General features: G+C 40.4%; 1 long non-coding RNA gene across 1 annotated transcript in view; it reads left to right on the top strand.

The window, feature by feature from the left end:
* Positions 1 to 6,758: 6,758 nt before the first annotated feature.
* LOC137778931 (uncharacterized) overlaps positions 6,759 to 27,548 on the top strand; it is a 36,577-nt gene continuing 15,787 nt past the window's right edge. The window contains exons 1-2 of the long non-coding RNA XR_011077029.1: positions 6,759 to 7,090; positions 21,569 to 21,664. This is a non-coding gene — a long non-coding RNA (uncharacterized lncRNA). The remainder of the gene's footprint in view (positions 7,091 to 21,568; positions 21,665 to 27,548) is intronic.

The raw sequence follows: 27,548 nt of genomic DNA on the forward strand, positions 1-27,548 counted from the left end.
AAAAAAATTCAAAAGAGTAATGTATTAAAAATGCTTAAAAAGTCAGTCTGTAGTACCAAATGTAGCTTGTATAAACCTGAAAATGGTGGAGGTTTGGAACTAATGTTTTCTGGAACGCAAGAGCGGCTTTCAGCGGCATAAGCTGGCCTTTGTCGCCACTTGAGACTAAGATGGTATTAAATTAAATCCACATCTCTGTAACTCAAGGCACTTGATTCAGCATTATGTAATGAATAGGTATGGGGAGGAAATAAAAGTCTCCTCTGCTGGAGGTGAAGGCTATTTGTATTTTGCAGAGATTTCAGTAAAGTTACTGGCTTTCTTAGTTTTCCTGATGTGACTTGGTGTGATTTCATTGTGTTTGACTTTTTTTCTGCATGCATCTCCAAATGTTGATTATACTTTCATACTGTGCAGGACAAGAAAACTCAACATGAAAATACTCCATGAATGGAAATCCGGCATGGTGGCCTGTAACAGCTTCCTTGTAGCAGACATTGAATGACATTGAAATATTGAAAACGGCCTCATCTACTTCTTTCCATGTCCATTTAGAAAAATATGGCTTTCTTGATACACTGAATACATTTGTTTGACATTTAAAGCCAATGTTTATCTTACTTAACATTACAGTTGCATCTCCATCTCTCAGAAATACATTTTGCTGGAATACAAATGGACCTTAAATTGCAGGAAAAAACATGTTCCTAATCAATACAAACAGTGATCCGCTTATCAAAGATCTGTTGAAAAATAGCCCTAATATTCAAATGATCTAGGACTATCTAACATGAGAAGGGAAAGAAGGGGAAATAGAAGAATAAGACGAAAAAGTTCAGTCAAATCCATAATGTCCTTTTATTTTGTTTCGTGTCACAGCGGTGTGGGATGTGACGCACATAAACTGCAGTGGAGCGGTTGAGAACTGCTTATTAAATAATAATGACAGTGGGTGACGCATTTTTGGCTTCTGAAAATACAATTCTCCGTAGGAACAGATATATTAAGATGATGTGTGATTAAACAACGGTGTCAAGACACAAACACTGATTATAGTAATTCGACACATTTGAGTTGAGGGTCTGACGCGTCTTTCAGTTCTTTATTTTCTGCATACAGCATGGATACATATAATTACCCGTCACGTGTTTCTTTTTTAAAATAATTTACAACGAGTTGAGATTTAAACAATCAAGCAGAACAAGAGTTTATGTTTTCATATTAAAACTTGCACTGAAATTCGTTAGTCAGCATTTCGCACTTTTTTTCTGTTTTTCCGAAGTTGCCTTTATCTCTGTTGCAAATCATTTTGTATACACTATCTATGTTTTTTTTTTATTGAGTTATTGTTTTGTTTTTCGTTAGCGTCTTGGATAATACTGTTTAAAGACCAGACTCACGCCATTATAAGATGCAGCTGGTATTAAATATTAATGTTGTCAGGCTGACTCTTTGGAATTCAAACCGATCTTAGAGTGACAGTAGTTTATATTTATTATTTGAGGTTTGGACACACACACATTTATCTTCTTTACAATAATAAGTCCCATCAATTAATTTCAATAATTCCAATAGAAACGTTTGGTTTTATACCTTTATTGATAGTCCTGGCCTTCCATGAAGTAAATGTGAACCCTTTCACTGTTTCTAAAAACACCCAGCTCCAGCTGTATGTTGTTTTCGCGTCTATTCTCATTAAATATTTCATTTGAGAGTTTGATTTTCCATCTGACTATAGGCTTCGCGTAAATGTATGTATAATAAAAAAGTGAATGAACATTTAAAAGAATAATAATAATTGAGTATGGTGTGTTATTATAAGCCTGCCTCAAAGAAGCAGATGAAACATTATTTGTTTCTTTTGTGTTTCTTAAATGTCCCATTTAATGTAATGCAAACATAAATACGTTCCTTTTTCAGTACAAGTGTACACAAAATCGAAGATAACGAAATGATGACAGTGAAATCCTTTCTCAGTGTCCGGCAGGCTGCAACCGAGAAATGACTTTCTTAAAAATCCTACTATGATGATGACTATTTACGCTTCTTAATTTGTAGTTTATGATAACCGTGTGCAACGGTATATTTTACTTGCTGTGTTCTTGCAATATATGTACGACAATGCTCCTGCATATGAATCCTAAAATGTCTGGCGAGTTATTCGAAGGTTTGAATTAGGCCGCACTCCATGAAGTCGCTCCACTGCTTTATTACATCAAGCTCTCGAGCATTTGAAGGGTTACATCCAGTAGCCTGAGGTGAAGAAAGTTGAGTGGAGGCACAATATAATTTATTATCTATCAGATATAATCGATTGTGACAACAGTTCTCACAGTTTCTCAAAAGGTCAGGCTGATGTAAAACTCATCACAGCTTGAGCTGCTTGGATCTGTTCGATCTCTTGCTAACGCTACAGATACAAGGGAAATAAAAAACAAGAATACGGTCTGAAAATATGAAAGGAATAAGCACATATTAGTTACAATTCAAAATTATTACAGAAAAATCTAGACAGCATTATTATATTATCTATAATAGCCAGTAAAAAGATAAATAAGTACCCCTGAATAATATTTAAACACTGCAGAAACCAAAACTGTAACAGCATGAATAAATCCAGTTTCGTGCCGCAGTTTATCTGTAACGTCAGGTGTGACGTACTATCTGACTGGACTGTGGCAATGTAAGCTTTCACTAAAAAGGCAACTGTAATTAAATAATGTGAATGTGAATACATACACGTGCATGCACCGTGTATGTAATTATACATGCATTCATTTGGGTGGCGCCAGCAGGTGTCCATGTAGCCTACCTACGTTAGTGTCCGTCCAGGCTGGACACATTTTCATCAATAACGTTCTCCAGAATCACCACTAGGTGTCACCATTTAGTCGTCTTGTAGACCTCCCCTCTAACCCTCAGCCTCCTCATCCTCAGTCTCCTTGGAGGTCGAACAGACATCACGAACTGCTGCACAAACATGTTTTTACTGGTGAGGGTAATACTAATAATTATATATATATATATATATATATATATATATATATATATATATATATATATATATATATATATATATATATATATATATATATATATTTCTCCCTGACAATTTAAACCTACACGTTATTTTTCAAGATTCGATTTTTAAAAGAAATTGAAAACAAGTGAAATAATAATAATAAATAACAATAAATAATAATAACAATACGCATACACAGATACATACAGTACACGTATGATCTATGGACTCCTGTGCCCCCTATCAAAGCGGGAAAAGTGCACAAGACAAGACACCATTAAAACTACAGGTATAAGTTTTGGAAAAAACAGCATTTTTTTATTTGGAAGTATCTCGTTGGCCAATTTCAAAACACGCCAGGCGCGTGTTTCTGTTACAAACTGCGTTATAATGCATCATAACGCTGATGTGTGGCCACTGACAAACCATGTATTTTAAGATGTGAGTGTTTTTCTCACTGGTGATTTCTGGGGAGCGCCCACACTTTTGGTTGCCTCGTTTTTAATGAACTATTTTCCAAATGATTGGCTCACACTACATCCCCATATGACAGCATTGTAATATAGAAATGTAAATACAAAAATCTGTCTCATTTGTTTATCTCCTGTTTTAAATCACATCAACTTTTTTTGGCTCGCGGCCTGGTGGCTGCACTGCCACAAAACGCGGTTATGAGCTAATAAATGCAAGTCGTTTAATCCACTGCAGGAACACGCAGAATACCCGGTGTCCATAAATTGTGTCCCTCCTTTTCATGATTCAAATGAGGAGCACTGAACAGCGCACCGCTCTGCTCTCTAACTCCCATTACAGACTCTGGACCTGTCTGTGGTCAAGAGAAATATAGTGCTAATAAAAAATAAAGGTGTAAAGACCTCGTGCGATTGGCCCTGCTAATGTTGTAGGTCCACCTTTTCCAGAAAGAAGTGAATGGTGTTAACGAACTGATTCTTTTTGTAATGAGAAGATGACTCCCACCAATCGAATAAATAGAGGTTGGCCTCGATTAGTTAAATTAACAACCACCTCGTGCCCCTTTTCCCGATCCGTTGCTAAACTCATTCAAATAAATGTATCTGTATCTTATTGGACAAAATATACTTCAATTTCATCCCAAAGTGTGAAACAATACATTATTAACAGTTAATGAGCTTGTTTTTTTTTCATGTTGAAGGTAAACGCAGGTGTGTGCTTGTGCTTTCTAAGCTGCTGATACAAACGACAGAGGATGGCTATTCAACCTCCCATCGAGCAACCTATGAGGAAAGTATTCTAATATTTCACTACAAGCAATGAGTGAATAGGACTTTGTATAGAGCAGCCCAATATAGGTCGTAATGGACTCGTGTGGCTTTCCGTGAGCCAGCCCGACCGCTGCTGTTGAGCCACGAGCCGTTTAAGAGCAGAGGGAGTAGACTCCATGGACTGCATCTGCTTTGGCTGATGCCATTAAGTTCGCAAAACGTCCCAACAACTTCAAAGAAACGTCTCACGTAACCAAGCACCGAGTTACAGCTGCAGGAGCGTTGGATTGTGTTAATTTGAGGTAATTGAACTCAGATTTAATGTAGGACCAGCTTTCTCTGTGGAGATCAAACACGACTCAAATAGAGAAACTTTAATATCTTCTTTTGTATATTATATGTATATAATAGTAGAGATGTATATATAATTGTAGAGATATGTATCTAGCTCAGTGCACTTGCATGCGCACGCTCGTCCCCTGGCACTGTGCGCGCGCACGGACACAGAGGAGACAGCCTGAGCAATTGTCGTCTAAATGTCAGCGCTGCGTCACAGGATTTTTTACAAACTGGGCAGGAGACTTTTGGTTATTAGTTTTCGCACAGCTCGTGTCATTCTCTTATTATGAGTCAGACATCTCCATCTTAAAGTATCACCTCCTCGGTATTACCTCTGAATCTCCTATTGTTTGCCCAGCAGAGAGCTCTTTGTTCATGCATGCATGCTGTATATGAGTATTCAAAGCCTTTCGTCGAGTACATCATTCCGATTAAAGAATAACTTTACAACCAAAACCACAATGCTGCTGACATCGTGTCACTGCAGCCTACGTCTCATTAGCCTACAATTTGAATATGAAGGCTGGTATTTGAGGTTGTAAATGTCATCGCTTTAACAGGATAAACAATGGCTTGACGACGATCTAAAAGGCAAAATCATGTGAAATGATCTCTGCACAATAAGTGTGCAATGCAAATCTACCAACTGAATAATCATCAATATTAAAAATAATACCAGAGCCAACGGCGTCGGAGTATTGAGAATGGCGGAGCGGGTCGTCTCATTACGCATGGGCGGTTTCCCACGCAGGAGCCACGGCTTCCCTTCTCTTCGCCTCTCCCGTCTGTCCCGTGCACGGTAACGAAGCCTCTCGGAAAAACAAATCAGGCTATGTTGGCTTTAAAAACAGCAAACAAAAACCCGAGAACTGGCTGGGGGGAAATTACTCCGTCTGCGGCCAGGCGGACTATGTAGTAAGCGGGATTTGCATATTTTGATGCGCTAATTGCCTTGATGTATTTAAATATGGCTGCACGTAGCTGATATGCTTGTCTACGTCATTGAACGTGCCCTCGCTGTTAAACTAAAACGTGAATGCGGCTGAATCTAATGGTTACGCCTGCAATTAGGCAAAGGGGGGCGGGGAGGTGGGAGGGGGGCAACATGGGAGAGGATGCTTTGCAGTTTGCTGTCCTTCCACTCACATGATTATCTGACAGTGTTTTTCTTGCATTCAGAAAAATCACAGAAAAAATATAAAACAATTGCGAACGGAGGAAATATCAGATTATGTGTAGCACAAGGCTTTTGCATCAACGACAGGGAGAAGTGGTATCCTTGCAGAGTAAAGCGCTCCTACAGATTTTGCTCAAAAAAGTATAGAAATATAAGATATTTACAAAACAAATAAAAGTATGTCATCATTAGCGGAAGACACATGTTGGTGGGCTATGACAGCTCACCTTATTCAACTTTTTTTGGTGAAATATTTCTCTTATCTTTCTTTTCCCTTCTCTCCCAAGGCTGTGTGTGTGCAGGTGTGCGTCTCTATGTGTGTGTTTGTGTGTGTGTGTGTGTGTGTGTTTGTGTGTGTGTGTGTGTGTGTGTGAGTGTGTGTGCGTGTGTGTGTGTCCACTTTGGGACACGCGCGCTTGTGTCTTGAATCTTATGAGATTACTTCTTATTAGGCAACTGGGAGCAGGGTTACATTTATAACTTATACTGTACACACAGATCCAATCAAAACATTTTGAATGAAGTTTAAAGCCCGGTGTTTTCCCTTTTCTTTCCATTATAGACCTCATTCTATACTTAGTTTGGGAATTGCATGTAGCAAATCATTTCCCCTCTGTCTGAAAACCGGTAAATGCGTTCCGTTTGTCAAAGCGTGTTAGCGAAGCGCCTGCAGCAAATTCATTACCACCCAACTGCGGGGCTCACTTCGTAACCTGGTCAGGGAAAAGGAGGGAGAGGTCCACGCCAGACCGCGAACAATGCTGCCTCAGTTCGTGCGTGCAACAAAAGAACCGAGGGAACTTGTTTGAATTTCAGAGCACGTCCTCTCCTCACACAGAAGGATGGACTATGCCCCCCACCCCCTCCTCCCTTCTCCTCCTCCTCTTCATCATCACCTCCTCCCACCCCGCCACCAACAGGGGGAAAAAAAAAACTTGCACACTCGGAGAGCTCAACTGTGCATGCACTTTTCTATTTGGTGCTTGTAGACGTTATGGGAAAGTTGTCTCCCTCCCTACATCTCGCTCCCTCTCCTCATCCCTCCCTCCCCTCCTTCTATTCGTCTATCATGTGCTTGGGATATGCTCATGCTTTGCACAGAGCAGCCGAAGCACGACTAATGCAAGCAACTGAGTGTTAACGGCAATTTTAAAGTGATGCCCCCCCTCCCCCCTACCCCTCACCAAATATTACGGCTGGGATATGTGAGGGGAACATACCACATCACGGTACACTCGGAGCCAACTGTTCTTCCCCTGCTTGGGACGCTTTCTGGTCGATTGCAGTGATTTGACTCGCCTCGAGGAAGTAAGTGCAACTTTTGTGCCTGTTTTAATAGGGTACGTAAAGGCGATCGTGTGCGTAAAGGTTTCGCACACGTTGAATGTAAGGCTATATAGAAATGCATTTGTTGTATCAAAAGTTGATTACGACTGACGCTTCATGGCGAGATTCCACGTATTTAGAAGGAAATGCGAAGTTTGTGAGTGAGTGTTTCTTCACACTTTGGAATGAGGAGGCACTGATTAGACTTTTTGGCACAGTTTAAAAGCAAGTGTATTCTGATTGGTAACTTACCAAAGTCTGCCTCATGCACAGCTATATATTTATATACCTATATAATATACACATATGAACATCTTTTTTATTTTACATGTATGTATTTTTGTTAGCGATGTGTTTGAGATTAGAAATCATACAAATGGACAGATTCATTTTCGTGCAGAAACACGTCAGCATTTTGTTCTCCCTGAAACGAGATGAAATGTGTTGAAACCAAAGTAGAAAGTTTGGTTCACATTGAATAAGTAAGGTCACCAAAATCTCCAGACAAAGTATTTAATATACAACACGTTCATTTTAATGTGTTATTACAAAGGAAATTCTAGTTGTTTCATGTAATGCAGCTAATAATACACCTATCGTGCCCTTCTGGTATTTGTGGGCTTCGTAGCACAGTAACATTGTAATTTCTAGAGGATCAGCAGGTTGTAAGTTTCAAAAATGATGTGCAGTGATTAAACCGTGGCCTCTGTGTGGGAGGCCTATTCTGAAGCCTCATTTACCCTAATGAGGTGTGCTTTATACTGTTGATCTTAATTATGTCAAGTTGGCCTTACAGTTATATTCACCAGCGCCACATCAGGGGGACATGCTGATTGTGGATGTGTCGAAATCGGCTCTAAGAAAAAAAAAGAGCTAAATAGTACATTTGTGAATTTGCAATATTTTCCATATAGTGCAAGTGACATTTGGACAAATAACTGTGTCACATGCTGCAGGTGGAATATCTGATTTAGAAAGGGAGGAGTGAGACAAAGGCATACAAATGGAAGAACTGTGGCTGAACATTTGAGAGACAAAGTTCTGTTAAGAGATCCCTTTTTGAAATGCACAGGCCTTGTGACTCATTAAAACACCTCTGATTTGCCCCTCCCACCGACGAGTAAAGTTGAGAGCAGATCTAAAACTGTAGCAAGTCAATGGGACTCCTGCAGAGAAAAAAAGAAGCTGATAATGCCATTGTCAAATAATACGGTGTTAATTTATCATCACCTGATACTTCAATTCTCCAGTCACACGCGCGCAGGCGCGCAAACACAGGCATCCACACGCACAGACACACACAAGCTCTCTCACACATGCAGACACACACTAATTAAGTCGATTGATGTCAGAGGCTCACTTTTTCTCCTCCTGTATTGGGATTGTTTTATGGTCCAAACAGAATCAAAGTTGTGCACACACAGACTCGCTATCCTGCAGTTGCATGCTCCTGCGCATGATCCATCACATGTTCCACTGCTTGTTATTGTTGACCCACTTTCAAAGCTCCTATATATTAACCCATTTGCGCTAAGCTATCGGTTAACTGCTTCCATGTCTGTGGAAAAGTAAGCGAGTTCACTCACACTGGTACAGGGTGAAGCGCTTGGTCTTTATTTTGCGTGAGGCGACATCGCCCGGCTACCTGAATGGCATTGTAGTCTACCCTTCGGATGCGACGATGACACAAAACACACGGGGTTAGTAAGGAATTCGACGCAAAACCGAGCACGTGAGATTAATTTAAGTCATACAGCGGTACCTCTTATTGGAGAAGGAAGAAGCGAGCGGGTAGCGTGTTATTGCGAATAGAAAAGGCAGCCTGCGCAGGAGGCAGAAGATGCTGGCGCTCAGGCAGCTCCGGGATGCTCTCGCAGAGTTGTTTCATTTTTATTGTCTCGTCGTTACCAAACCTGATCGCATCTTCCATTAACAACAGTTGAATGCCCTTTTTCTCTGTGTAAAAATCACATGGTTTCCTTGCTATCCATGTGCATCCCCGTGTGAGTGTGCGAGTGCGTGCAGACTGCTCGGTGCAAGGCGGACTTATTCCAGCGCGCTCACTGTAATAGATGGAGATTGTGCATGGATAGCAGGGTGCAATTGCGATTTTTTTTTTTTATGACATCACCGCAGTTACACTGTCGTGGTCCGAGGCCTTTGACCTCACTGGGGTTGGTCCATATTTTGGCCACCCCCAGCCCCCCTATCGTTTGGGGATGGCCCTTATTCCCCCACTCTGTTCAGACCGACCGACCATGCAGCCCGCAGAACGGACCCTTTGGCTCAGAGTCATCGGCTGTATCCCTCTTTAAGTAAACGCTGGATGTGAGCGGACAACTTAATTCTTTGACCAAAAAACAACCTCCTGTCTTCAAAATCCGAAACATTTGCGTCGTAATTCCCTGTGCCGTTATTGCTCTTTCCACAGGAAAACCGGATTTTCCCCCTTCTCTACCGTGTTTCTTCTCCGCCGGCCTCACAGGATATACATTTCTACCACCAACGACTTAATACAGGCGAAAGAGCCTTTTGTGGGATTGGAGTTATTTGCATTGCAAATTAGGGCCCATGTGCAAGGATGACTGCACCTTACCCGCGATTTTCAAGGCCTTCTTCAGCTCAATACTATTGGGTAATGTCAAGCGAATATGACATTAACATTGGGATTATATATAATTTTTCCGAAGAATTGCTCTCTTTTTACGCCGGGTGTATAACACTTCGGGCTGTGCAATAGTGGCCCTCAATGGCAAGAAGGGAATATAAGGAATATAATACACAATGTGACTTGAAAAAAGGACACCGATTACTTTTGCTTTACATATTTGAGATCGGAGAGCTGGGAACTTGGAGACCAGAAGAGGAAATGTACATGTGGATTATTGCTGAAGATTGGGAAGTGGGTTGTTATCTTTGGTTATCTAGCTGTATGAGTGTTCTGCTCGTCATAAAGCTAGATAACCGAAAGTAAAAACTACTTCCAGACTCGTCGAAGACTTGGAGGACTCATGACATATTATTAAATTATCCCATGGACCAGCTGTTATTCATATGACATTATTATTGAGATTGTGCTTTCCTTTTTCTACGTTTATGTATTTGATAGCTTTCATTTTGCTTTATTTTAATGTGATGATTCTCTATTTTCAGGAACATAATGTATACCTGTGCCAATCTATCCAGATTTAAACATGCACACACACACACACACACACACACACACACACACACACACACACACACACACACACACACACACACTAAACAGACAGTGCATGGTAAATGTACAGCCTATGCGATCCTTTAACATAAGGTATTACTTTAAATGTTCTCTCATTTGAATGGCATCTCATATTGAGCATTTCGTGGGAGTGAAACAGTAACTTTTATGGCTTCTGCTGCAACCCACGTGTGCTTCTTATTTCAGCATGATCAAGTCCGGCCAGGAAACGGCGCTGGCATCCCAAACAGTAATAATTAGGACGTATACTGAACTGACAAAAATGGAGAGATGGTGGGGGATTGGGGTTAGGAGAAGGAGGGAGGTGGCAGAAGAGGAGGGAGAGGAGGGGGTAAGGGGTGAGGGGATTGGGGAAACGTGTGGGGGGGTCGGGCCTGCTTAATTGATTCCGTTAACCGCAGTGCAGGAGATGTGAACGACTGGACGATCCCATTCCCACGCTCGGTGGGGCAAGTGGCAATGCCATGCCCAGGCCCAATATGACAGACAGCGCCGTGAGGGCCTGGAGGGGCTGGGAGGGGGATGGGGGCCGACAGGGGTCATGAAAAGACGTCAAGTGCACCAGACTCATCTGCATCCCCAAAGAAAGAGGCGACGTTTCCCAGCCCCAGCCGACGCGGCGCTCCTAAACTTGGAGTAGTAACGGTCTTGAATGCGTAATGTCTCGCCAATTGTACTGATAATGAGGGCTTTGGGTCATTATCTTAAAACTATCCGGGTGTATGCATTTGAAAGGGATGTGCTGCAAGTATGGAATCCTGCATGGCCTCATTTCAGCGCGCGGATCCAGTTGTTGTACTCCCAAGAATTAGGAGAAGCGCAGATAATGTTTCACAAAGACGTCTGGGGCGTTTCAATAGGTGACGTGTTTGTGCATTGTTTATTTGAACTTGATCGTGGGTGGATTTGCGTTTAAAGCTTTATGGAAAACGCATTGTCAGAAACATATGTGCCATTTCTGGAAACATACAATTGTGTAGGGAAAAAACATACAAGTGGAATATTGGTAAATCAGTGCTTTAGGGATGACTCCACCTACAATGAATCATAGGTCAAAGGGAAGGTGTCATATACATGTACAAAAATACAGTGGTACAATTGATGTATTATTTAATTAACGGTTTAAATCAGCACTTATGGCTTAGTTGTAATTATTTGTTCATAAATGTGTTTTTTTTCCCCAACCCCACACAGCTTGAGGTGGCTGTTACATCCACAGATGATAGGCTGCTTCCAGCACCACGTGTTTATAACATGCCTGCTTGTTTTTATGACATGGTTTGACAATCATTTATATTCATCCACATTGATTGTAGTCCTGTTGAAGGTGTACATCCCTTTCTATTTTCAGCTTTCAAAATATCTGATTCGGTCATAGTTCTAGTTTAGCATATGTTCAGAAATTTGTGACCCTGACTTTTTTTTTTTTACAACAGAGGATTATTCAGTGCAGTGTTAAACAGAGCCATAGTGGCTGAATTCAACACTGCCTTCGCTGAAAAGGTCTCTTGCCGACATTCTCACACTGTCAGACAAAACTAATGTCTCTTGTTCTCGACCCCTGTCAAAGACGGCATACAATACCTGGTTGTATACCCCAAAGAAAATTTGAGAATACAATTTGGGTTGAGAAACGCTGAATAAAACAAGTTTTATTGTCCTCGGTTAAGTCGATTGCAATAGTCGTCTAGCTGTATGAAAGAGAACACTGTTTTCAAGTGTGGGGGCCACAAATGACAACCCAGACTGTAGGGAAAAAAATGTAGGATCTGTAACTAAGGCTCCACTTCATGTCAGTCGCTATGTTTTATCCAGAAATCCCACTTTGCTTCTTCCATAGAACATGTACAGTTTTTTGTACCTATTCTTATAGAAACAATTGCACATTTTGTGAGTTCAGTTGAGCAAGACATTGAGAAAACAACGGCTCTTGTGTATTTATATTCAGGCCTATGCAGTATACTGTTTAGATGTTTACAGTTTTGACATCGGTATACACAAGATAGATGACATTTCTGGCTTGAATTTTCACTCAACAAATCTATAAGTCCATGATCAAGGCGTCTAATTCAAAAGGACCTTAATCCACGTAGTCGGGAAATGCAATGCTAAAATGTACAGTTGCCAGAAGAGAGCAGCATCTCATGTTTAAACCACTGCAAACCACACTTGCATGCAGCTTCTTTCTTAGCTTCCTTCAGTACTCCTGTGCTGCTTGGAGGAGAGATGCAGCATTCGTTAGCAGCGGTTTGCATGGTCTTTACTGCCTGTCTCTGGAAATTGAATAAATCTTACCAATATGGTTCACAGTAGAGCTTTTTTTTATGAACACTGACAACCATTGTTGCAGTGAGTCCTTGAAAACAATTAACTGTATGCTCTATCTGTGATGATGCCGTGGACTCCTTTTCTAAATTTAAAATGTACCTGATACTGTAAAGTTAATTTAGCCTCTTCCCCGCGTGTCTATAAATTAGTCTGAATTGTGTCTTCTAGTGCGTGAGGTTGCCAAAAGAAGGCTTTTATATTATTTATAGATGTGTTCCTGCATGTTGGTGCGAAAGAAAGGCCCCGCCATTCATTTCAAAGAGCCCTATTTCCATATATATAAATATAGCCGTGTGATTTGACTATGCGTGTAGGAATAGGTGGTGACAGTCCCCTTTCCTTCTCCTCAGTAAATGGGTGCTATGCGCTTGGCTGTGCCCTCCTTCCACGCTCACACATACAGTGCGCCGCAGCCATTGTTGTCACGTGATTTGTTGAGTAACAAAACCATGGCGACCATGGAAGGTGTTTTCATATTCATTGGATAGGCAATCAGCATATTTTATATGAGCGTTCCCGGGGTTTTTATGTGCTTCCTCTTTGCCTCTGTATGGCAGGTGCAGGAGCAGGTTCATAATATGTATCAGCCCAGGGTAATTTCTGTGCCAGACAAAGGGTGTAAATATAGTTGTCGTACGGGTGCCATTTGTTAATGCATGTGTTGCATGGCTCTATTTTTTGTTACTCATTGCGGCATACTCCCAGATTGTTTTGCAATAACAAAATGATTAGTTATATGTCTCTTTTTTATTTGAAGGAAAAGTTGTCATATTCTGCAATATTAGCTCCAGACAAAACATTTTGATCCAGGACCAGAAATGCAGGGCTGTATTCATGCGGTTGGGGCTTGTGGTGGGTGAGACGCTGCATTTGCATCTATATAATATTCATGTCTGTGTTTGCATGTGTGTGTATGTGTGTGTGTGTGTGTGTGTGTGTGTGTGTGTGTGTGTGTGTGTGTGTGTGTGTGTGTGTGTTTTACTGCAATTAACTGACCCAGGCGTCTCGGATAGCTAGTGAAGCCACTACATCTTGTTGATGAAAGGGAACAATGGCTGTGTCTCAGTCAACAACGTCTGTTTGTCTGGCTTGGGCCATGTCTCTGCCATTTCTGTGTGTGTGTGTGTGTGTGTGTGTGTGTGTCTCCTGGACATGAACTTGAACTTGAGACAGGCAGCCAGACACCATCTGTGCACCAGGGGTAATGAATTCAGTGCATTCATGGCTGTGGTGCAAGCCAGGCCACCACCACCCATTGATGAGCAGATGACCCTTAGTCTGAGTTAGCTCTTCATCACTAATATAATTCAACAATACCAGCTGGTATAGGGGAGGTTATTTTTGTCTGTTTGCCTAAAGAGAAATAGGGGTAGTGATGTGCCAGCAGTGGTGAAGTTTACATGTGCAATATGTGTGCTTGCCTGCATGCATCTGTATGCTTGTCAGTGTTTAATCAGGTATTCATGAAACCTTGCATGCTTCTTTTCCTGTTTATCTTTGTCTCACAATATAGCTTATGCAAATTAATTGGCATGCACCCTTTCCCTTCCCATATACTGGCCTTTCCCTATTAAAGCACTGGCCGGCTATTTTAACGACACAGCCATGCTGAATTTATGGCCTTGATAATTGAAAGGGCCGGTTCAGTATTCCCCCTGATAAAGTGTAGTAAGTGAATGAGGCATAAACCTTAAACAAGCTAGGCACAATGTGAATTCCTGTAGGCCCTCCTCCTCTTCCTCCTCCTCCTTCTCCTCCTCCTCCTCCTCCTCTTCCTCCTCCTCCCCTTCCTCCTCCTCCTCCTCCTCCCTCTCTTCCTCCCTCTCTTCCTCCAGCTCAAGCTTCTGTCACAATCACAAGCGCATACACACACACACACACACACACACACACACACACACACACACACACACACACACACACACACACACACACACACACACACACACGCATGCGCACACACAATAAGGCTTTTCCCTCTGGTTGGTGTCGCCACGGCAACGGTAGGTGAGATCACCGTGCGCATGGCAGCATCAGCCCCTGCCAGTGCAGGACAGATTCCTGTTTTTTCTCTGTATGTTTGTCTGTCTACGTGTGTGTGTGTGTGTTTGTGTGTGTGTGTATTTTTGTGTGTAGACTGCTCAATGCAAGAAACCATAATGCCACCAACTCTCTCTCTCTCTCTCTCTCTCTCTCTCTCTCTCTCTCTCTCTCTCTCTCTCTCTCTCTCTCTCTCTCTCTCTCTATCCGTGGCTCATTCTAGACACATTATGGTGTTAATGACCTGCCAGGTAACTGCACATCCATTGGTTGTTGATTTAGTTTAAGTTTCTCTAGTTCTCTCGGTAAACATCATAATTAATAATAAATGAATGTATAACATATATCACAAAACAAAGTCTAAGACTGTACATTGGCCCTCTTACACACATACTGACATACATAAAGAGTCAAAAGGCGTCATCGGCTTCATTAATGGTGTCATTGCAGATTAATAGGGATCTGATTGACCTCACTTCATAACAGACCAGCCAGCCATAACTTGCCAATAAGCCACAGAGGAATGTCATGGTTGGGCCCTTTTTAATGACATCATGCATGGCCACTTGAGCGTCTTGTGGGGAGCAGCAGGCATGCTGTGCTCTGCCACGCTGTATGGCCCTCCCCATCAGCTAACTGCGACAATATGCATGGCCGACATGCTAGCAGACCGTCAAAGATCTATTCCACACATAACACTTTGGGATTGTGTTTGAAAGTGATATAGTTGTGTTGCCGGTATGGTGTGGCTTTGCTGCGGTCTCATATGATTAGATGGTTCAGCTCTTGTGGTATATAAATAATCTTTAATCGTTTTGACATACAGAGTAACATGCGGCTAAAACAGACTTCTACAGTTTTACAACTCAGTAGAAATCCAGCTTAGACCTAAAAATGGCTCCAAGAAAATGTGTCAGTGAAACACCACTTTCATGACACAGATGCTCTGAAACTAAGGAATATGACAATAACTATGATTATTAGAAATATGGTCAGCCTATTTAAAATACTTAGCTTTTATTTATTCCTTTAATTGTACATTAAGCTCACAGTTATAAGTGAAGGTTCAAGAAAAAGGATACTGCTAATATCTTAGTCAAGAAGTGAGATCAAATAATAGAAAAATAGATTTTAATATGAGTTCAACCATCCTGAAGTTCTGTTTAGATTTTTGAGGATAATAACTGTCCTTTTTTATTATTTTTTAACTCTTCCTTTTATTTGTTTGTAATCATCTTTAGACATTATTAAGATAACATGGTTATCTTGTCTCTGTGTTTCTTTTAAGTGTAAACACATTACAAAATATAAATGTATCCAAAAATATATTTTGGCATTGTTGCTTGAATTTTGTTGCTTAAAGTCATATGATGCCAACATTTATTTTGTATTACCTTTATTGTTATACAAAATGTAACCGCAAATGTTGCCTAACATACAGAATCTGACGCAAATGCCATGTTTTACACGTTGTAGATATATTGCCAAAGAAAATAATGCTAACAACATTATACTTGCACGTTGCTTCCCTATTAGATAGCAATGGTGCGGCAGCAGTCATGCACAATAAGGCCGTGTGTATAAATGCTATTTTTGCACTAACGCCGGCTATCAGCCTGTCTTCTAGGATATCTGTGCTCCGTTGGCTTTTGATTATTCAAATACTATGCACTATAAATAAATTAGTATAATTGCATCTGAAATATGCTTTGAATTTTCCTTGAAGATAAAAGGGAGTAAATAATATATTTCGTGTCACTGCATTATTCATCCTCTATTAATTACAAACATCGGGGTGCTCAGTCTCATCGTGAAATATGTTATACTCTGTAAGTAGTCTGCATGTTGTTTTTTCTTATGTACGTCCACAAACTCTCAGGATCAAGGTACCTTTCTCTTAATGATCGTGCTAATTGTCTTTCACTGTATTTGTGTAATTTTGCTTCAGTAAACTCCTAGTTTCAAGACCTTAATTGGCTCTTATTGTTAAAATGACAATTCATGTTTCAATAAGCCCTGACCGTAAAACCCAACGTACCTGTACTCAATGTCTCAAAATCCAGATTTTTCTTTTCATATTATGCATAACCACGTCAGTATTTTTATTTCATAGAAGAGGAGGGGCTTCGGAAAACATTAAATAAGCATAAGTACTGTAGTCGTGCTGCCGCTATAATTAAAATATGCCCGTCTTCGCACTCTCTGTAAAGCATATGGTATTGAGGCCCAGATGTGATTTGAATATGGGGAACCATTTGAAAAATATATGCTGTTCGGCAATTAAATTATATGGGCTCTCGTACTAGGAAGCCATACCAGTGCATATAGAATAGTGAGCAGTCGGTGCTATGCTCGCATTAGCATCTGGCTCTTTTATGTAAATTTGATGAGAAAGGACTCATCCATATACGCCAGGGCTGGGGTGTACTCGCCTAATATCCTTATTAGAGAGGGGTGAATTAAATATTTATTAGGGAGGCTAAGGGTTAGGAAGGGGAGCCTGTCCTGTGTTGTCGTGAAGACCCGAGGTGGAGGAAGGGGGAAAAGGAGGAGGAGGTTGGCTTCTCTATGAGTGTCTCTCTCTGCCTCAAGGTGCCACCATCTTAAGGCGTTTGGCAGGAGTGAGAGTGTGAGGAGGGTAGACCTAAAATGTCCGCTGGCATAGACACACGCACGCATACACATTAACGCATACAAATTTCTGTGTGGTATATGGAGAGGAACGCAGCGCTCTGAAAGTCGATTATTCAATTACTGTCATCGGCCGCTCTGCATGCTGAGCGTTTCATTTGCATGTATTAATTCCCTCGATTACTGTCACCTACGAGATCAGCCAGCGTTTAGCTTTCTAATGCATGGCATGCTAATACGAGCACCACCCAAACTGAACCGGTCTTTGGTCGTATTTAAGAATATCAGTTAACAATTGCTCTGCATTTTCTGCACAAGAAGCAATTGGTAGGTTGTCTTTCATTGAGGTCAATTTGAGGAATCATCGCAACACAGATCATTTATTCAAAAAAATCACCTATTCAAAGATTCAAATATTTCATGTTACCGATTATTATGTTTATTTAAGGTATTAAGCAGTTCATAATTGCCATAATCTTCAACCAGAGCTTGCCACTTTAAAGTGTCACTCACCATTAGAATAAAAGTCAACATATTGCATGTATCACAAATGCATGTGCGTCTTTGTGAAAGTAATTCTTCTGTTACACTTAGAATCTACTTCAACAAATGCTTTAGAGCAGAGAAAGAAGTCAGCGCTCTATGTTCCACCTATCATTTTTCTGTCTTACTCACTATCACTGTCACATACACACATTGTGGATGACCTCTGCTATCTGTTAATTATCATAACTGTGCTTAGTGAGGCAGCACACACAATCAACACACACACACACACACACACACACACACACACACACACACACACACACACACACACACACACACACACACACACACACATACGTAAAACCCACAAATACACATTGTTCAGCGAGATACAGACACAGCATTAGCATTCTCTTTCATCCTGAAGTGCTCCTGAGGCATAGCATGAGGAAGAATGTGCAGGAAATTATCCAAGATGAATTATGCCACCACTAATACCTGTTTTTTTGGGCATTGACACACACACACACACACACACACACACACACACACACACACACACACACACACACACACACACACACACACACACACACACACACACACATACGATTAACCAGAAATATGTTATGGAAAGTGGACTGCAATTACAGTTTTGATTAGAATGGTTCATTGATGTTTCAATTTGTTTCTAGAGACACATGCTGTGTGTGTGTGTGTGTGTGTGTGTGTGTGTGTGTGTGTGTGTGTGTGTGTGTGTGTGTGTGTGTTTGTGTGGACGTGTGTGTGTGTGTGTGTATTCATCTGGAAGTGATCATGTTCCTATACTAGAATTATGTACGTGGATATTGTGTTTATTTGATTTGTTATAGTAAGCCTGTTGCCTCTTTTCACATGCATAAAGTATATATAAAATATCAGCTGCGCCTGTTCCCCTGTTTCCTCTGATGAGTGGTACGCCCCGTCGTGCTGCCAAAGAAGTGAGAATAATTAAGCGACTGCGTGTTTGAGCCTGGCGTTGCCTAATGGATTGTTACCGGGAGGAAATGAGACAGGCAGCATGGGGGAGCTGGGTGGCAAAGCAGACCTAGACTTTGGATAATGAAACACTGAAAGCCACAGAGGTGGAGAGTAGACACACCTCTCGTGAAGGAAGTGCTTTTGCTCTTTGACTACTTCTTTTTGTCATATATGTAGGTGCAATTGGTGAGGAGTCACACAGTTTAAGAAAGGCATAGTCAGTTCTGCATCACTACACTCTTCAGGGAGATGTTGTTCTCTCATTTTTACATTTCTTACACTGTGTTTCAAATCAGTGCATCTCACTCAGCATATATATTTCCGTCACTGTAGGTATATGTTCCTCCTATGATTCCTGATTGTGTGTCATATGTATACATACGCAATTTACATCATATTTAGAATCCTCTGCATCTAGAAAAAGCAGAGGCCGATTCTTGGCACCGTCGTGGCCAGCATAGCACCCCCCCCCCCATCCACCCACACTGCACACACATGTAGGCTAGAAGCAGAGTAGTGGTGAGGAGAGGGGGAGCCGAGCGGAGGAGGGAGATAGAGGAGCAGGAGGGAGATGGGATGAGACAAGCCACACAAGCCGCAAAGGGAACGGGGTGAAGGTGCAGGGGGAGAGCTGTGTAGTTACCCTAAACCCTGCCGTAGGGCTAGAAATGCACACACACACACACACACACACACACACACACACACACACACACACACACACACACACACACACACACACACGCACACCACACTGGTTTGTCACACAACTGCATAACATACTCTGAACAGCATAGATCATTGCAATGGGAGTATGAGAATATGCCCTGCATACATATATCCTCATAGTTTTTATTGGTTCTTTCCATTTCTAAAGTGTTAATTGAATTGAACGATTATGATTGTCTGTTGTTCCAACTACTTGTATGGATTTAATGCATTTTTTTTAGTTTGAAGGATGGATCAAAATCATGAATAAAATGGGAAAAATACCTTAATCATAAGATTCTTTTGTGGTTGTATTATTTATGTTGACATGCAGCATTGTGACAGTGAGTGTGTGCAAGTGTTTGGTTATGTATGTATGTGTGTGTGTGAGAGAGTGTGCGCTTTGATATGGAGCTCTAATAAAAGGTGGCATCTGTCAGTTCGATATTGACATGCCAGAAGAGCCTCACAATTATTTAGAAACACAGGAGAAATGAAATCCAGAAGAAAAAAAAATATGTACAGTGTGTATGTGTGTGAGTGAGTGTGTGTGTAGGTGTGTGTGTGTGTGTGTGTGTGTGTGTGTGTGTGTGTGTGTGTGTATGTGTGTGTGTGTGTGTATGTGTGTGTGTGTGTGTATGTGTGTGTGTGTGTGTGTGTATGATATATCATCAGTCATAATAGCCACCATGTGAAAATCAAAGGATAAAATTAACTGCTTAATATAATATAAAAAGCAAACTTTCTTTCGTGATTCTTGTTCAACACCAGTATTTTTGACATCCGACTAGTTTTTGAAAGCTATTTTCACATGAGGATAGTGTCAGTAGTAATAACAGGATTAATGCACAACAACCAATAGAAAGACTTTAACCCTCAATTTTTTAAGGATGCATTCAAGGTCATTGCCATGTTACTGTGTGAGATCAACACGTTTGTCTCAAACTGCTGTTACAATCTAAAATAATTACTTTTGAGCTCAAATGGACTTTTCCATTTCATTTTTGACCTTGATCACGGCACTATCCGTGTCTCCATTCAACTTTTAAGCTAATTTTACAAACTTTTGAAATGTCAGAAAGAAAAAGAAATGTTAAAAAGGTGCATTTTCATCAACTGGCTCGGAGCGAATAAACAAAGCTAACACACAGATTGTTCAGAAGTTGGCTACAGGCTATGCATGGCTGTAGTCCATCAGTAAACGATAGAAGAAATACATATTTTGAACCAGAAACGAAACAAGTTAAGTCAGCCATATGATCCTATAGTCTTCTTACTACAATAATAAAATAGATGGAGGACTCTTTAAATTGGGAAAGTTTTAATCGTTTGATGATTACAAGCATTAGCACTTTATGGAAAACAACTGATCAGTATGTTACCCATATTATAATGTATTAATAAGCAGTGAAATCGATTTAGCATACCAATGACCGCAAAAATACACCTCAAGTAAACGAAGAAACTTATTTTTCACAAATGAGGAAGTTTTATGGAATTTCCCGTTTGCATGAATCGTTGTTAATGCGATACGTCCGAATGAGCCTGAAAGACGTATACTGAAATGATCTCAGTTTTAATATGACATTATTAAGTAAACTATCTATGACTATGCATCAATAATACAACTTTTGACCTCTATTTTAACACCTCAGCAAAGTTTCACATTGATATTTTAAAGTATGAAAAAACATAACTCCAAAGACCTTCGGATTTGCAAAGCAGATGCTCCTGTGCCATAAAAAGGTACTCAGTTTCAGTTTGACTTGAGAAGACATTTGCACAAAGTTATTGCCAATTTGAATGCCTGCAAGTCAACTTAGCAATGATAAATGCTACCTCTGTTTCCTTCTTTGATAACTGTGCTTTTGGTTTCTTTTCCTTTTTTTGTGTGTAAACACGTTAATTGTGATTAGCTCAAGTAGAATTTCGCAACATGTAAAGGTCAAGTGTAAGTAAACGTATTCACTCCTTGCCTGTGTGTGCTTTTATTGCTGCAGTGATGGAGATGGAGAGCGGTGGAGAACTGCAGACAGCAGGAAGTACAGGTCAAGGACAGATCTCTTGGATTTTTCTGTCCATTGGACCCACATGAGGTGAGCTTGAGTTAATAAACCAAAATATGTTTGTGCCGTATTAGCCTCTATCATCTAAATGTGTCGACTCAACATTAAGTGTTTTGTTTGTATCATTTTTTTTCCCCAATGAAACTCTAAGAATGTGCTGCAAGCATGGCAACATAATCGTTGTTGCTTTTTTAAATTTACAAATCACTTAGCTCTGAATTATTTACTAGACAAATGATTTTGATAATTATCTGACAAATTTAAATACAATATTGAAATCGTCAAAAACAGCAACATTTTTGTTGGCAGGGGTTTGGTTGCCCCCCTTGTTCCTATCTTTGCTTTTGTGTGAGTCTGTGTTAACGTGTGTCTATTTGCCTGCAGCAAAGTTAGCCCATGTGTGAGTTGGAGAAAGGCATAGATGTTAGTAGTGGTCCAGAGGACACTGTAAACAGAATAACAGGGAGCTCAGGCAATGTGAGCAATATCAAATCCCATGACCCATTCTTTGCCCTGTGATCCATACCAAAGACAAAAAGCACGGGGGAAACCGAGGTTACTGTTCACTGTTCATCATTGCAACAACAAAACACACACACACACACACACACACACACACACACACACACACACACACACACACACACACACACACACTCTCTCTCTCTCTTTCTCTCTCTCTTTCTCTCTCTCTCAAAGAGTAGCATCAACCAGGAAGTGATTTAGACAAGGTCCTCTATCAATTAGACCTCCAGCCATTATTAAATGATGTTTTATGTTATTAAAGAGAAACAAACATTTTAATGAGCTAAGTTCATTCTAATGACAAGGGAATATTTATCATTTTACTATAGCAGCTACTATAGCAGCTTATTATCATCAATGCTGTCTTGATTTCAACTTTGACCTCATTTGTATGACAACGAGGTGAACTCCACAGAGGCTGAGGTGGTGGAAGTGTCGGTTACACACTGCGCACAATTAGCTGTAATGATTGACTGCCACTGTCAGCAGAACATATCCAGGAGCACTGGTTTTGCCACGCTGGTTTGCTATGTTCTCGATGATCAGACAATACCACACAGTGAACCCCTTGGTGTAAAAAAATGAAGCCAAATGAAAATACACAGGTGATTCTACACATTCTCAGTGGAGAGTTCTCAGAGTTCAAAAGTTTATTTCTTGGTGACGCTAGAAAAAAATAAGTGGCTGACGAAAGAGGTGGTATGTCAGCGCCCATGGGCCTCAGTGTGTGCGGTGGTGTTACTTGTCCTAATTACTCCCAATACTCTCACACACATTTGGCGGACTGCTCAAAAGGGCCAATTAGAAGGGCAGGGCAAGTCACTGTGTAGGAAAAGTCAGTGCTCAAGTCTGTAGCCATCTAGAATATACCACAGGGAGATGGAGCCCTATAGCGAACTCTGCAGTACGTTTCCACAAATTACATTTTTTTGTATAAAATTAACGCTTTTGCCACTATAGCACTGCTTCAAATGGAATATCTTATAACATTGATATATTTCTGTATCTACACTACACATATTTGTATTCCAGCATAAATTTAGTTTAGCATTTAGGAATGCTGCTTTTTCATTGTAGGTTATATCGAGTGGAACCAGCTTTATTGTTGATTGTGTTAATCAGGTGTTTAAAGGCCACTGTGAAAACCTTTAGCCTTTTGTGAAAGAGGCAGTTCTTAACTGAGGGCTCAGGATTGTTTTACTACACACTAGAGTTGGGTCAATAGCTTTATATATTCAACACCTTGCTACATAGCATCAAAAAGCAAACTTTCTGATTCTGCTTCAATAGGTTTCACTAGATGATCTAATAAGCTACAGAAAACGCAACATCTTTGCAAACATTTAAAAAAAATATCATCTTTAGAGAAACCTATATCTATATCTTATTTTGCATTATTTAGTTAGAGGTAGACGTTTCCACCATCAGCCATTACCTGTGTACAGAATGTTGCAGGGTCATGGGTTTAAAGCTGCAACAGGAAACCAGAGCAGCTTCTTATCTTTGCAGATACAGATGTACTTTGACAATATAGGTTACCACCTGAAAATAAGGACAAGGTATCTATTTTAACATTTCTCCGATGACGATTGGTCTTTTTTCACTGCTCTGACAATACAAAAATATGATAAGCATGCAAACATTGAATGTTTACTATTAGTTTGTTTACATTGCACCGTCTCATTTGCTATGCTATACTCATAATTATACACCCAACATTTATATTTTAGAGTGCAGCTGCTTACTATTACGGTGCCAGCAGGGGTAAGTATTTATAATGTGGCGCCCGCATTTGTGGATATAAACGCTTTAGTTGTAGGCCGGCTTGTGTATCATCAGTGGAAGCCCCGCGCGATTAATGAAGTCGTCTGCATTTGTCTGCATGATTAAGGAGTGCTAAAGCATCAGCGTGTGTGTGCATGTTGTCTCAGATAAAACAACAACAGAGAAGAAAGACTTAATACTACAGGAAAGCTTTGCAGCAGGTATATTTACTAACATCAAAATGAACAAATTTAAACAGGGAAGATAGCATGCTAAACGCAAAGGCTTCCTCATTTGTGATGACAAAATGCAAAAGCAACTAATGATTAAATATAACTAAAGTAGGAGAGGCAACAGAAGAAGAAAATAATATTATTTTTTAAAATATGTAAAAGGTATTTTTTTTCTTTTCAATAATTTACTCTCAATCTATCATTTTTATTTTGTTCCCTACATGTCAGGTAATTCCATATTTCATGCTTGGGTGCAATCCCTTCTCTGTGTTATATACTGCAGATGCTCATGCCTCTTAGCGATAGCACAAGAGGTCGTTTCCTGAGTTGTGCAAAAATGCCTCAAAACTAAAACATACTCCTTCTTTCTCATTCTAAGGGACTACATCTTCATTGGTGTACTACAGGGCGAGTCTGGTATTTGTGGAAATCTTGCCATATGAATTTATAATTCAAACAAAAATATATATAGATTTTAATATCCAAGTAGCGTTCAGCGGGCTGTGTAATAGCGCTGCACGAGAGGAGGGGGGGGGGGGTCTTCTGCATCATCATACAGTCAGAACAAAGGATATGCACATTGTAAAATCATGCAGATGAATGCAAATCGCCGGCAGCAAGGAATAGCGAGGTGGCAGAAGGGGAGTTTGTATAAGCAGAGGGATGCCAAGCACTTTGTATACAACCCTTGCTGGACAATATTCAAATTCATTGGTTTCACAATTATTCTGCACTATTATTATTATTATTATTTTTGCACTATTGAGCAAGAGTTTTTTAAGTTTCCTCTGCTTATAAATACTAGATATGTTTTGCTCCAAATGCCAAAACAATATGTCCTGTCGCTTTGTGTTGTTTTTCATGATGCAACAAAATGAATAGTGTTCACTTAAGAGGCTGCTCTAAAGCACCCTGAATGGAAATACAATACTATGGATGCAAACAGCATTGCAGTACGTGTGCTTTGGGATGAGGAAATATTTGGACGGTACCACCTCAGAGAAATGCAGAGCAGGTGTTATATCACTAGTGCTAGTGCTAATGAACAAGCTCCTGCTTGCCTCCTCGCCGCCCAGGAACAACTTCAACTCTGTCAAACATGTGCCATTTTTATGAATGTGTTCAGTAACTGGGAGGATTAGGTGACGATGAAATGGGTCAGTCTTCATTTTACTTCAACCAAGAATAGAAAAATATCCTCGTATTTATTTTCCTGAATATTGGATTTGGTTCTCAGCATAAATATTTAAAACACTAGGGTTACCTGTGCACAGCTTTAGGACCATATCACTGATGCATCAGCACAGACAGTGCAAACACATTCAATGTGTACTTACACGTTTACATTTGCTTAATTTATGAATTGTATATCATCATTTTTTAAGATTATTTTCACGATTCATAGTACAAAAAGTTTGTGTGATGTTAAATATGCCAGTGTGTTTCATCAAAATGTATTACAGATTGTTATTCAAGTCTATATAATGAATCCAAAAGTAAGCAATACAATACAAATATGAAATAGTTTTGCAAAGCTTGTATTTTATCATCAAACAAATTCCTGTAACATCACTTCCCTCAACAAAATGTTGATGTTTAATGTTGACATGGTTTGACATTATTGCATTTACAGGTTCTCATAGCCAGGCAACAAATTAGTTATAGGTTCAACTTACATACACATATTTAAATAATGCTGTCTGACACACACACACACACACACACACACACACACACACACACACACACACACACACACACACACACACACACACACACACAGACTAAGCAGCAGACACAATATGGTAGGGGAGTAAAAGGGGGGAGGGCACAGACAGACATTCACAATTGTGCATAATGATGTTAACATTCCTGCATGTCTAATGCAGGGGATATTGAGACAGACACTAGCTGGTCGGCGGTCTTGCTGTGTGTGTTCACGGGTATAAACTGTAGCAGCATAATGATGTATTAATTGTGGTCTGGTCTAGCTTGTGGTGTTTGGGCTCCTTGCCGAGGTTATGCAGCCTTTGATGCTATCGTTAATCTTATCAAACATATGCAAGATCACGCTGCACTTTATATTCTAGTCTGCTTGCATGAAATTGTAGGTGCACTGTAATAGATGTATATGTGAAAGTAATAGGGATGACTGCTGTTATTGCTTGATCCAAAATTGCAACCAGTGGGCAAATGTTTATTGTTTATTTTCTCAAATTATGTTAATTTCTGAGGGATTACACCGAATTTCCAAAGATGTTTAAATATAACAACTCAGCAAAGGGATTTTTGAATAAATCAGGGGTATGATTTTAGAAGATGAATGATAAATTGAAAGAAATGGCATGACAACAATGATTCTAAAAAATAAATACTCCTATTAACTTAAATTATATTTGTATTCACAAGGAGTGCTGTGCTTTAATTTTCAAATGCAGGCGCCGTCAAGTAACCCTCCAATACTGTTCTACATTTTCTTTCAACTTCATCCTAAATAGAAAGACACAAACTCAAAGGGAGGGGACGTGGATATGAAAATGGAGCGCCGGCATCATAAAAGATGGAAACAAAGAGGGACAGACAGCATACACTGGGAAGGACAGGAAAAAGATGAAGCTCATTTTTCCGTGGGTACCGAGTGGTGTCTGCATTGCAGATCGCTGAAATCCCCTTCGAATGCATCCCTGGGCTTAAGGGGGAATAGGGTGGGGAAGGGTGAACAAGGGATGGGTTTATGCTATCTCTGCTTTAGTACACTTTGTTGTTTTTCCTCCCCCCCACCGAAATATATTTTTTCTGTCTGCATCAAATGTCAAGTTAATTTCCTGGGTGCTATGAGGGATGTGTCCTCCCCTCCGGTATGTGTGGCAGGGCGGTAGATTGTGGCAGTGTGTGTGTGTGTGTGTGTGGGGGGGGGGGGGGTCTGTCTCTGTATGGGTGAATGGGGAAGGGAAAGGGGCATGGCACGGCAAAGTGGGAGATGAGAGGTGGTGAGGGGGTTTCAGTACAGTATCTATAAATTGGCTCTCTCTGAAGAGCCAGAGAGGTGTGTTGAACGTGTGCATGTGTATGCATGTGTGTGTGTGTGTGTGCGTGCGTGTGTGTGTGTGTGTGTGTGTGTGTGTGTGTGTGTGTGTGTGTGTGTGTGTCTGTCTGTTTGAGTGTGTCTGGTTGTTTAAGAATATGATCCAATTATTAACAGATGCTTTTGTCAGTGTACCTATGTGCCTGTCCTTATTTGTGTATTCACATATTTGGTTCTTTTGAAGGTTCATCTAAATTCAATACTAATGCAGAAAAAAAGAAAAAAACACACTTTATTGTAGATGCTTAGTAATTCAATGTCATTGTAAAAAAGGGGTAAATTTTATAATCCAGGTATTTCTCAACAG

Source organism: Clinocottus analis, unplaced genomic scaffold (assembly GCF_023055335.1).
Source record: "Clinocottus analis isolate CAN_PGR_092001 unplaced genomic scaffold, fCliAna1.0.p SCAF_7, whole genome shotgun sequence".
NCBI lineage: Eukaryota > Metazoa > Chordata > Actinopteri > Perciformes > Cottidae > Clinocottus > Clinocottus analis.